Here is a 14,113-nt window from a genome sequence, read left to right as displayed (position 1 = left end):
ATCGACGCTTCGGGCATAAGCCTGAAGAAGGGCTAATGCCTGAAACGTCGATTCTCCTGCTCCTTGGATGTTGAAATAATTAGCGCCAGCCTGTTCAGCCTCTCCCCATAGCTCAAACCCTCCAACCCTGGCAAAATCTTGAAAATCTTTTCTGTTCTGTTTCAAGTTTAAAAACATATTTCCTACAACAAGGAAACCAGAATTGAATGCAGTATTCCAATGGTGGCCAAGTAATGTCTTGTACAGCTGCAACAAGACCTCACAACTCCTATACTCAATGCGCTGACCAATAAGGGCCAATTCTAGCCTTGGCCAGGCCACCCGAACCTGCACATCTTTGGGAGGATACCGGAATACCTAGGGGAATGTCATACAGACACGGGGAGAACGTGCAAACTCCACACAGACAATTGCTCAAGACTAGATTTGAACTCACTGGTGCTGTGAGGCAGCAGTGCTAACCACTGAGCCTCTGTACCACTCCCTCACAGAGAGGGTGGTAAAGAAGGTGTTTGGCACACTGGCCACTTCGGACAATTCTACTCAGATCTGGTCTCTTTGCTATAGAAAAGATGTTGTGAAACTTGTGCTATGGACTACATCAGACCACTCAAAACATTCTTGAGCAGGCAACCCAGACCATAACTTTGCAATTTGTTTCGGTCAGTGTACAGTGAGAATTACCCGGAGTGAGGTAGCTCGGTTGACGAGTAGGTTTTAAAACAGATAGAAATTTATTCACAAAATTACACAATGAAACTCAAAAACAGAATAAAGAACCCCGACAGAACTCAGTCTATCCAAACTAGACCTGATTATGCTGTTCCGTATATACACAACAGTCCCAATAAGTAAACTCCCTTAGAAAACAGTTTTAAAAAATGGAACAGATGCTTTCAGGTTGAAGTTAAAGGGCAGAAGGAGAAAGAGAGCTTATTTCCACACAACTGAACCCCTAACTAGTTCTGAACTGAACTGCTCAGCTGGAGAGTTGACCACTCCCCTTTCATTATACAGGTCACTTCTAAAACATGACCACTTTGTCTCATCTGTTTACAAATGGACAAAGAAAGGCCTCTCAATACCATTTAATCTCTGTACTAAACCAGTCTAATCCGAGCTGGGAGCTGTTTATCACCCCCTGAGACAAACCAAGGACACAGTATCCCTGAGAAAAGGAACAGCTTTTTTAAAAAAAAGAGACCAGTTTTGTGACACTTCAAACTGAGCAGAAAAGATTGACAAGGATGTTGCCAGGGTTGGAGGGTTTGAGCTAGGGAGAGGCTGAATAGCTTGGGGCTATTTCCCTGCAGGGTTGGAGGCTGAGGGTGACCTTATAGAGAACAGAGAACAAAGAAAATTACAGCTTAGAACCTTCGGCCCTCCAAGCCTGCACCGATCCAGATCCTCTATCTAAACCTGCCATTTATTTCCTGGAGGTCTGTATCCTTTTACTCGCTGCTCCATTCATCTATCTGTCTAGATACATTTTAATTGACATCTTAGAGGTTTATAAAATCATGAGAGACATATATAGGGTGAATAGCCAAGACCTTTTTCCCTGGGGTAGGGGAGTTCTAAACTAGGAGATTTGTGGGAGGGCTGTTTGTTCTCATCTTTGCATCACTGTTTCTGCTGTGAGCCCAGAGATGGGTGGGCCCATAGCTATCCCATTGATCTGTTCATATATTTAGTTGTTGAATGGGAAGTGTGTCATCAAGTACATGTCCATTCAATATCGCGCCGCTGTTTACCTCGATTGACAAACCCTTAGCCAGAGAGCTGATAGCCAACCTCCTGGACAAACAGAATGGATGACACAGCGGGGAACCAATGAATGAGGACTGCACACTCAAACCACCAGACCTGTGCAGAAGCAGTGATGCAAAGACTAGAACAAACAGCCCTCCCACAAATCCGACTCAACCTCTGGTTCAGGTACGTGGACAGCACTTTGGTAATAATTACAAAATCAGAGATCAAGACCACACTTGGAATATTGTGTTCAGTTCTGGTCGCCTCATTATAAGAAGGATGTGGAAGCTTCAGAGAATATGCAGAGGAAATTTACCAGGATGCTGCCTGGACGAGAGGGCATGTCTGATGAAGAAAGGTTGAGGGAGGTAGGGCTTTTCTCATTGGAGTGAAGAAAGGTGACAGGTGATGAAATAGAGGTTTGCAAGATGATGAGGGGCATAGGCAGAGTGGATAGTCAGAAGCTTTTTCCCAGGGTTGAAATGGCTATCACAAGGGGGCATATCACAAGGTAATTGGAGGAAGGTTTAGGAAAAATGTCAGAGGTAGGTTCATTACAGAATGAGTGGTGAGTGCATGGAATGCTCGAGTCTGATACATTAGTGACCTTTAAGTGACTCTTGGATAGGCACATGGATGATAGTAAAATGAAGGGTGTGGAGCTTAGTCTGATCTTAGAGTAGGATAAAAAATTGGCGCAACATCAAGGCCGAAGGGCCTGTACTGTGCTGTCCTGTTCTCTCTTCCAACCTCACCCTTACTTCCAACATTAGTTTCAGCCAATTGGGATTGCTTATCTAAGTCTGTATTCCAACCTGTCCCGATAGGAATATTGGACTCAGCAGATTCCAAAATGACACCTGACTTGAAATATCATTATGCTAATTATTTTGTTATTGGGTGCCATAGTGGTTAGTCATTGAGACATGTTGAAAGAGATTCAAAATGTTCTTTAAGACCAGAACATATGTTTACTACTCAAAGAAATATGCGAAAGCTAAATGTGTACAATATATACATGACATTTAGGAAAATCTGAACAAACATCAAATCAAAATTTCAATCTTTTTCCCAACACTCTTCATCACAGATGCTCAATTCTCAATAAATATCATTCCAATCTCAGTTATTACTGTTTATACTTAACCGATACTGCTCAGTTTCTTCTCCTTGGACTAAGGAGACAGTTTTACAGTCCCTTTCCAAGTCCCTTAGGACAAAAGTTTCACAATTCTGACCACTAACACACTTTGTGGCCGAACCACTTTCATTTCTAAGAACCTGATGACTTCCTTGTTAGCTCCCTGGACTGAAACATTCCATAATCTAAAGCCACCTTTGCAAGGCTGACCAGTCCACTAAAAATTCCATAATTTTTCCGGAGAGGTGGGATAGGCTTGGACTTTTATCATAGGAGGCTGAGAGGTGACTTTATAGAGGTTTGGAAAATCATGAGGGTTAGTAATAGAATCCCTACTGTGGAAACAGGCCCTTTGGCCCAACAAGTCCATACTTACCCTCCAAAGAGTAACACACCCCCCAACGCTATATTTACCCCAACTAATGCATCAAACCTACACATCCCTGAACACTCGGGGTAATTTCGCATGGCCAATTCACCTGACCTGCACATCCTTGAGTTGTGGGAGGAAACTGGAGCACCCAAACACGGGGAGACAATGCAAACTCCACTCAAATAGTCACCTGAGTCTGGAATTGAACCTGGGTCCCTGGTGCCATGAGGCAGTAGTGCGAGCCACTGTGCCACCCCTTATAGATAGGGTCAATGGAAGGTACCTTTTCCCGAGGGTGACTGATCTCAATATTAGAGGTCATAGTTTTAAGGTGAGAGGAGAAAGATTTAAAAAGAGACATGATGGGAACTTTTTTTACACAGGGAATGGTTCTTGTGTGGAATGAACTTCCAGAGGAAGTAGTGGATGATGTAGGTACAGTCACAACATTTCGAAGACATTTGGATAGATACATGAAGAAGAAATGTTTGGAGGGATAATGGTGAAGTGCAGGCAGGTGGGACTAGTTTATAATTTAGGATTGTGGTCGGTATGGACAGGTTGGACCGAAGGATCAGTGTCTATGCTGTATGACTCTATGCCTCTATGATCCAAAGTCCATCTTACACTCATCTAAGATAAAAACCCTAAATGATAATAAACATATTTTATCACATTTATGCCCAACACAACCAGTTTTCCTTCATAAAATTCTTCAATGTTACATTACTTGCAACAATACATTTGCATTAAACATATACCAATTCTCCTAAAAAAAATGTAATCCATGCAAGTCCAGTTTTGTCACATTTGTTTCCATTCACTTTACTATTAACAAAGCTTCCTCAATAATGTGGTACTTGCTAGACAAATGAAAATCCCTAAGTTGTACAACTGTATCATTAAACTCCAGTGAAGTGATCTTAGATTCATGTCATGATAGTGGTAGTGTTTCCACTTGTGGTCTCAACTCAGTTTGCAGCCTGTCAATAATAGGTGCTCATGAAGGAATCAAACTTTCTTCATGTTAATACATGGGATTGTGTGCCATACATAAGATCAATATTACTGCTCCTGAAAAGGTGGTGTTTAACATCAGATCCCCTTATGGTGGGTCTGGAGTCACGCGTCAGCCAGATCAGGGAAGGATAACAGAATTCCTTCCTAAATAGACATGAGTGAACCAGACGGGTTTTGATGTTAATCCAATTGCTTCACAGTCACCATTCCTGACACAAGCTTGAATTAACTGAATTGAAATGGCCCAGCAGCCATCATGGGAATTAAATCCATTTCCCCAGATCATTGGTCCCAGTCTCAAGGTCACTGCACTGTAAGATAACGCCGAACAACTTTAGAGAATTGAGAAGCAGCTTCTTATTGAAAGAACGGTGAGACTGATAAACTCTACCACAATGAGGCATTGCTTTAAATAGTTTACATGGATTTAAAGGTTTCTGCATCAATGTGGGAGGGGGAAGATAATTAAGTTTACACTGGGAGATTTAGATGAAGGAGGCTGGGAGGAGTGGAACAGAAATCTCCGAATAGACTTGTTGCGATGAATGGCCTGTCTCTGTGCATAATTTCTGTGTAATTCCTTGGAATATTCCATGTCCAGTGGTGGCCCCATTCTGGAAGGACATGGTAGTCTCCCCCACCTTGTGACTGTGACCAATGGAAGCTTTTCTCCAGATTGGAAGATAAAAGCCCCACTCCAGGACTTGAGGGAGTTCTGCACTGTCTGAGAAACTATCCTTCAAATGAGCTTGTTCAGGAGGTTGTTACAGTTTTCATGTTACCAGTTGGTACGGAGTGAGATTTTCACTTCAGTTGATAGGAAAAGAGTGGGTGATGGTCAAGAGAGAGGATTATTTGACCCCCTGTCCAATAAACGTTAACTATTGGTTTGAACAGATAAAGGAATCTCAGACAACGTGAGATGACCTGCAGATTCAGAATCACCCAGATTTTTCTGTTCAATAAAAGTCAGAATGAGCCAGTTTTGGTATCCTGGTCAGCATTTTTGATCCACTGCCCCCAAATTCCCCAAAATGAGAAAAGGCAGGTTCACTGACCAGCCATTTCATGGTTAAGGTAGGGAGTGAGGTGGTTGATTCTGAGATGATGATCTCAAATCTCAATAAGGAAAAACTACAATGATATGAGGTGGGAGTTGGCGATGATGGATTGGCAAAAGTTACTGATATAGTGACAGGCGATAGGCAATGACAAACATTCAAAGAGTGAATAGGTGAGCTACAAATGTTGTTTATTCCTGTCTGGTGCAAGGGAGGATGGAGAACAGTGACCAAACCATAGTCTACGATCAAAGTTAGAGATTGTATTTCTCCTTTTAGCATCGAACACAAATTGGCAAGAGAAAACATGACACCCGAGGACTGGGAACAGTTTAGAAATCAGCAAAAGGTGGACCAACAGATAATGAAAGGAAAAATAGGGAATGAGAGTAAGATTGGGTTTGAACCCCAATATATTGCCAGGCCTGAGAAGTGGTATAGAAATAGTAGATACTTCCAAGATTCTTTAGACTCTGGAACAGTTTCTACAGATTGGGTGTTAGCTAATGTAACCCCACAGTTTATAAAGGGGGATGGAGAGAAAACCAGAAATTATAGACCAGTGAGTCTGACATCAGCAGTGAGGGAGATTCTGCCCTCCATCGTCAAGAGCAGAGAACTCATAATCAGGAAAGAGCTTAGAATTAGACCAAGTCTGCATGGATTTACAAAAGGGAAGTCAGGCTTGGCAAATCTCCCGGAGTTCTTTGAGGATGTAATCAGTAGAACTGATCAGGCGAGCCAGGGCTGTGGTTGACTTTCAGAAGGCTTTTGGTAAAGTCTCACATACAAGATTAGTGTGTAAAACTAAAGTGAGGATTCAGGGTCATGTGTTCAGATGGATAGAAAACTGATGAGCAGGCAGGAAACAAAGAGTAAGGTCTGTTTCAGAATGGAAGGCAATAGCTGGTGGGGTATTGTACTGGGATCCCAGCTATTCGCCACATCTTAATAATTTACACGAGGGAACCAAATGTAATACCTCAAAATTTGTAATTGTAACTGACCTGTTGGATGGTGTTGTATCGTGCAATTCATTGAAATCTTCATCTGACTACTCTCGATTGGCATCTATACCTGCTGGCTACACTGCATTCCAGCCAGTCTTCTGATCCCATCCAATGGTAACACTGCCCAAGTCCGATCCCAGAATGAAACCTGTCTTGGTAGATCAAGGGTTGAATCTTAATTTCTTTCACGAGTTGCCAGTTCTGTCAAGTTTTTTGCAGGGTTTCACAATATGATCCTTGGGGGCGTCTATCACCATATTTTACAAAACCCGCCTGATTTATTACCTACCCCACCCTTTTGGTGACTCCTCACACATTCTCACGCCATCACACCATGTGCTGTTTCCAAACAACTCCCCAATTCCTGGATATCCCAGAATTAACCAACATCTGTGACGCAGCACCATCTTGAAAAAGATATTGTGGCCCCAGACAAAAGCTGTCAGTCCGGAGATGCCCTGCATGGTTCCAGACACTGGCCCTGGATGGGGCATACAATGGAAAATGGTGCCTATCTTTGTGGTCAGGGACACGGAGATACTGCTGATGGGAATGGGGTGATGCAGAGGCAGGACGTCCTTTTCTTCCAGATCAACACAGTACACCATTCTACTGGAACCATGTCAACCTGTACCTGGGTTACCATCTAGGCCAGTGCAATCTCAATCATCTGAAGGAATGCACAGAATATAGGAAGAAGATCAATGCCCTTCTCCACTCTGCCAGTGAAAGTGACACCATCTTCTCATTGATACCTCACACTCACTCTATCTCTGCTACTGTACCCAACATTTCCTGCAACATCTTCCCCACTCACTCTCACCCTCACTAACACCTGACCCTGACTAACCCTGAATCTCTTCTGCACAGCCCACTCACCCCCTCAGGACATCTCCACACATGCACCAAAGGTAACATTGTGTCCCCCCACCTTTCTCTCCCTCACCCACGATGTGCAGAGTTCCCTGACTCTGACCACCCTGAGCAGCTGACTGACCATGTCTGAGCCCCTGTACTGGTAGTTTTTTACAGTTGGTTATCGTAGTGATTAGTCACCGAAACAGATTCACATTCAGTCTTTAAGAACTTGAAAACATAAAGAACATTAGAATGAGGAGCAGGAGGAGACCATCTGGCTCTTTGAGCCTGCTCCAACACTCAATAAGATCCTTTGGCTTTACATTACATGACTCAGCTCCAAATACCTGCCTTCTCACCATAAACCTTAATTCCTTTATTGTTCATCATATTATCTATCTTAGCTTTAAAAATATGTACCAAGGAAGCCTCAACCACTTCACTGGGCAGGGAATTCCACAAATTCACAACCCTCTGGGTGAAGAGATTCCTTCTCAATTCAATCCCACATCTGCTCCCCCTAATTTTGAGGCTATGCCCGAGTTACACGCACCAGTGGAAACATCCTCTCTACTTCTATCTTAACAATTCCCTTTATAATTTTATATGTTTCTATAAGATCCCCCTCATTCTTCTAAATTCCAATTAATATAATCCCTCTCCTCATAAGCCAACTCCCTCAACTCCGGAACCAACCTAGTGAACCTCTTCCGCGCCCACTCCAGTGCTAGTACATCCTTTCTGAAATAAGGAGACCAAATCTGCACACAGTACTCCAGGTGTGGCCTCTCCGGCATCCTGTACAGCTGCAACATAACCTCCTTGGTTTTCAATTCAATCCCTTTCGCAATGAAGGACAAAATCCCATTTGCCTTCCTAATTGCCTGTTACACCTGCCGACCAACTGTGTGTGATTCATAGACAAGGACACCCAGGTCCCTCTGCACAGCATCTAAACATATACAACAAGAAAGAAAGAAAGCTCTTAATACAATGACAAAGTCAAGTTTCAAAGTGCTCCTCAAAACTGTCCTCGTACACTTAATCACTTCCAGTGAAATGTTACTCTTATCTTGACGTTTTAAAGCTTTACATTAACAGATTGCTCCCTCAGGCTTTAGAGACATTTTCACGATGCTTTTCCAAGTCCACTAGCCCAAACATTTCACAAAACCTTTCATGAAGCTCTTCACGAGAAAGCACTCGAGCTGAATGATCAGGTGATGCCAACATGGAGTCCAGACGTCAACGCACAGTGACACCTAGTGCCGGGGATGAGAATCTGTGACAGTGAACAGGAGTTCACTTTATTAAAAACAAGACTGGCAATTCACAAATCACGTTACAGACAAATCACATTTAATAAACACGTGTTATTGGAGAACTACCTACAGGACATCCTTTAGACCACTCTGAGAATAATGTGTGCAGTTTTGGCTTCCTTACCTAAGAAGGGATCTTCTTCCAATGGAGGGAGTGTAGGATTGATTCCTGGGGTGGCAGGGCTGACATAGGAGGAGAAATTAACTCGGTTTGGACAATATTCAATGAAGTTTAGTAGAATGTGGGGGTGGGGTGTGGGGGGTGGAATCTCATAGTAATCTGTACAATTCTAAAGGAACTCAACAGAATAAATGCAGAAAGGATACTCTCGATGGTGTTGGAAATCACAATCAGGAGTCATTGTTTAAGGATAAGGGGTAGATCTTTTACAACTGAGATGAGCAGTTTCTTCTCAGAGAGAGTGATGAGCCTGGAAATTCGATGCCATGTAGACTGATTGAAGCCAAACGATAGTGTTTTCAGGAAGGAGGTCGATAGAAGCTCTTGTGGCTGAAGGAATCAAGGGATATAGGGGGAGAGAGGAATTAATATATTGAACTCAATGATCAAACATGATTGTACTGAATGGTAGAACAGGCTTAAGGGGTCAAATGGTCTCCTCCTGTTTCTACCTTCTATGTTTCTACTTCTTATTGGTGAATGTGGAACCCTGTTGAGTATAAAAGGCGTGACATTTTCTACAGATGTTTATGTTGTCTCCACTCACTGCTGAATGTGGACCCTCATTACACCACAGCACAGAATCGAGAACAGCAAACACCGTCCATTCTCAGGATTTCCAATCCAGCCCCATACAACAACATTGAAAGCTTCCAGTAACATCAACCTGAGAGAATTCTCAACCTGGAGCTTTCTAAGTTTGTATTAAAACACTCCTCAGATATAAACATTCATTTTATTTCATTATTATAGATTTAATAAACGACAGTGGTGACTACAGAGTCAACATCGGCTGTGCTGCAACAATGGTGTTCTTTCTAGGAATGAAGGCCTGGTACGGTAAACTCTGACTCACTTTATTTCCTTTTGTATATAAGTATTGAGGTTGTGACTGTGGGATGGAGTGCTGCTGGTTACTGTATTCAGGTTATAACTACTGCAATGGAGCTGTATGCACACAATCAGCTCATTATAAACAGTGTTAGAACCCTTGCTGATTTTCCATTATTTCATTATCCATTTTTTGGTTAAGAGCTATAAACTGTGAGATAAAAGTTTATGGTGACTTTTGGATTGTGAGGAGCAGCTTATGTTTTTCAAAAGTTAGAACAAAACTGATGTTTGTTCCTGAGACCAATCCTGAGAGTTAACTGCAGATTGATTCTTGTTCAAGGTGCTCTCTCGACACTTTGACTCTGGAGAGGCCTTATCCTCAGGCAGATGCTGAGATGGTAGCAGGGGCCTTCAACAGAGACAACCCGTCTAACAGAGAGGAACCAGAATTTGAACTGGTTTCTGAACAGTGTTTTCATTCAGAAGGATTGTGTCTGTGACAGCTGCAGGACAGAGTCTTGATTGCTCCCTGGCTGTCCTCCCATTGGCAACTTATTGAAAGTTCAGAGAATAGAATCTCAGCTCTCAGTAATCCATGAGTATTCCTCGGAGCTGATTGGAAACAGTCTGTATGAATCGGTGCCTTCAGGAAACCGAGCAAGATACAGCCCCCTGTGCCTGTGTGATTCTGTGTCTTGGAGACAGATGAAATGAGTTACACTTCAGTTACACCTGACTTTATTTTCCTTTTTGGTTCATCCCTTAACTGTGTCAGTTTGTCTGTCTGTGTGTGAGAAGGAGGGGACTAGAATCAAAGAAGATAAAGTTTCAATTAATTCGATATTAATCCGATTCCCTGCTGTTGAACTTTACTCGACGAAAGGTACTGCATTCTTTAAAAAATGGTAAAACGTTTGTTTCAGTTACAAACCTGTTGCCTTGTACTTGTTGTTTAGAAAGGCTAGGGCAGGTTATGGACTAAAGTCTGGTCCGAAATTGTTGGTATCAGTTTTGAGGAGCTTTCAAGGCTTTCATTCGTCTGTGCTGTAGAGATAGGGATAGGGAGGCTGATTTGGTTTGGCTGTGTGTCCTTGTGCCGTAACAGTGTTCAGTTCAGGGGTCAGTTGGGTGAGTGTGTCATGAATCTGACAAGGATACGTTTTCCTTCAAGTATTACAGTCAGGTGTGTTACAGACAGGTTTGCTGTGTTATGGGAAAATTACAGCATGCATACAAGGATGTCTGTGTGGTATGTGCGTTGTATATCATGCTACAGAAAGTTAAAAATCACACAACACCAGGTTTTAGTCCAACAGGTTTAATTGGAAGCACACTAGCTTTCAGAGCGCTACTCCTTCATCAGGTGATAGTGGAGGGCTCAATCCTAACACACAGAATTTATAGCAAAAATTTACAGTTTGATGTAACTGAAATTATACATTGAAAAATTGATTTGTTTGTAAAGCCTTTCATCTGTTAGAATGCCATGACAGTTTCACTTCTTTCATGTGTAAATCACAAAACCTTTTTTTTAAAAAGTTGCATTCTCAAGTTAGCTGTTAACAATGGTGATAGCTAGACAATATAGAACATAAAACATAGAACAGTACAGCACAGAACAGGCCCTTCAGCCCACGATGTTGTGCCGACCATTGATCCTCATGTAAGGTAAACCTAATGTACGAACTCTCAAATTTCTGTGACCATATGCATGTCCAGTAGTCTCTTAAATGTCCCCAAAGACCTCGCTTCCACAACTGCTACTGGCAACGCATTCCATGCTCTCACAACTCTCTGTGTAAAGAATACGTCTCTGACATCCCCTCTATACTTTCCTCCAACCAGCTTAAAACTATGACCCCTCGTGTTTACAATTTCTGCCCTGGGAAAAAGTTTCTGGCTATCAACTCTATCTATGCCTCTCATTATCTTGTACAACTCAATTAGGTTCCTTCTTTTTTCCATGAAAAAAGTCCGAGCTCAGTCAACCTTTCTTCATAAGATAAGCCCTCCAGTCCAGGCAGCATCCTGGTAAACCTCCTCTGAACCGTCTCCAAAGCATCCACATCTTTCCTATAATAGGGCGACCAGAACTGGATGCAGTCTTTCAAGTGCGGTCTAACCAAACTTTTATAGAGCTGCAACAAGATCGCACGACTCTTAAACTCAATCCCCCTGTTAATGAAAGCCAAAACATCATATGCTTTCTTAACAACCCTATCCACCTGGGTGCAATTTTAAGGGATCTATGTACCTGCACCCCAAGATCCTGCAGTTTCTCCACACTGCCAAGAATTCTATCCTTAATCCTGTACTCAACTTTCTAGGTCGACCTTCCAAAATGCATCACCTTGCATTTATCCAGGTTGAACTCCATCTGCCACCTCTCAGCCCATCTCTGCATCCTGTCAATGTCCCGCTGCAGCCTACAACAGCCCTCTATACTGTCAACGACACCTCCAACCTTTGTGTTGCAAACTTGCTGACCCATCCTTCAATCCCCTCATCCAAGTCATTAATAAAATTTACAAAGTGTAGAGGCTCAAGGACAGAGCCCTGTGGAACACCACTCACCACAGACTTCCAGGCAGAATATTTTCCTTCCACTACCATTTGCTGTCTACTTTCGACCAGCCAATTCTGTATCCAGACAGCTAAATTTCCCTGTATCCCATTCCTCCTGACCTTCTGAACGAGCCTACCATGGGGAACCTTATCAAATGCCTTTCTGAAGTCCATATACACCACATCCATTACTCAATCCTCATCAACCTGTCTAGTAACATCCTCAAATAACTCAATAACATTTGTGAGTCATGACCTGTCCCTCACAAAGCCATGCTGACTGCCTTTAATCAAGCAATGCTCTTCCAGATGGTCATAAATCCTATCCCTCAGAATCCTTTCTAACACCTTGCAGACGACAGACGGGAGACTGACTGGTCTGTAATTGCCGGGGATTTCCCTATTTCCTTTCTTGAAGAGATGAATTACATTTGTCTCCCTCCAGTCCTCAGGTACGACTCCAGTGGAGAGCGAGGATGCGAAGATGTTCGAAAGTGGCGAAGCAATCACATTTCTCATTTCCCAAAGCAGCCGAGGACAAATCTGGTCTGGCCCTGGCGACTTGTCAATCTTAATGTTTGTTAAAATTTTCAGCACATCAGCTTCCTCCATCTCTATCCGTTCCAGCATGCACACCTGCTCTTCAAAGGTTTCATTCACTACAAGGTCCTTTTCTTTCGTAAAGACAGAAGCAAAAACCTCATTTGGGGCCTCCCCTACCTCCTAGACTCTATACACAAGTTCCCTATGCTATCCCTGATCGGCCCTACTCTTTCTTTGATCATTCTCTTATTCCTCTCATCCATGTAAAATGATTTTGGATTCTCCCTAATCCTTCCTGCCAAGCCTTTTTTGTGTCCCCTCCTGGCTCTCCTTAGACCATTTCTGAGCTCCTTCCTCGCCTGCCTGTAATCCTCTAGAGCTGAGTAAGACCTTTGCTTCCTCCACCTTATGTAAGCTGCCTTCTTTCTTTTGGCGAGAAGCTCCTCCGCTCTCGTCATCCAAGGTTCCTTTATCTTATCCCTTCTTGCCTGTCTCAGAGGGACATATTTGTGCATCACTCGCAATAACTGTTCCTTAAACAGTCTCCACATGTCTATAGTGCCCTTTCCATAGAACAATTGCTCCCAGTCCATGCTTCCCAACTCACATTTGATAGTATCATAGTTTCCTTTTCCCCAATTAAATATCCTCCCATCTTGCCTAATCCTCTCCTCCTCCATAGCTATGTAGAATGTGAGGCAGTTGTGGTCACTATCATCAAAATGCTCTCTCACCGCAAGAAGGGTTGAAGGTGTTAGCCCCCTGTGTTCTCTATCTATACCATGATGTTTAGGTTGATTCTAATCTAACAAGTGAGATAATGGAGTTTTACATGAATTCATGCAGTTTTTGAGCAAAGTACAATGTAGCCCTGCAAGTACAAATTCACCCCACAAAATATATCTGTGCATGTGGATTTTTGTCTGTGTGTGTGTGTGTGTGTGTGTGTGTGCGTATAGTGCAATGGTGGTCACCTGTAATGTGACATGAACCCAAAGTCTCGGTTGAGGCCCTCCCTATGGGTACCAAACTCAGCTATCAGCCTCTGCTCGGCCACTTTTCTCTGCTGCCTGTCCCGAATACACCTAGGAGGATGGTCACCCGAAGGTCTGAGATTGAATGTCCTGGACCACTAAAGTGTTCCCCAGCTGGGAGGGAACCCTCCTGTCTGTTGATTGTTGTTTGCTCGGTTTCCCCAATGTACCATGTCTCCGGGCATCCTTGCCTGCAACGTATAAGACAGACAACGTTGGTTGAGTCACATGACAATGTACAAGGTGAGAGGTGTCCCCACACGTAATGATGGTATCTATATCCACAGTCTGACACATCTTGCAGAGCCTACCGTGACAGGGTTGTATGGAGTTGTCCTGAGAGCCAGGTAGCTTGCTACGAACAATGATCTGTTTGAGGTTTGGTCGTTGTTTAAAGGCAAGTAGTGGAGGTGTGG

Source organism: Hemiscyllium ocellatum, chromosome 12 (assembly GCF_020745735.1).
Source record: "Hemiscyllium ocellatum isolate sHemOce1 chromosome 12, sHemOce1.pat.X.cur, whole genome shotgun sequence".
Taxonomy (NCBI): Eukaryota; Metazoa; Chordata; class Chondrichthyes; order Orectolobiformes; family Hemiscylliidae; genus Hemiscyllium; species Hemiscyllium ocellatum.
This window is presented reverse-complemented; position numbering follows the sequence as displayed.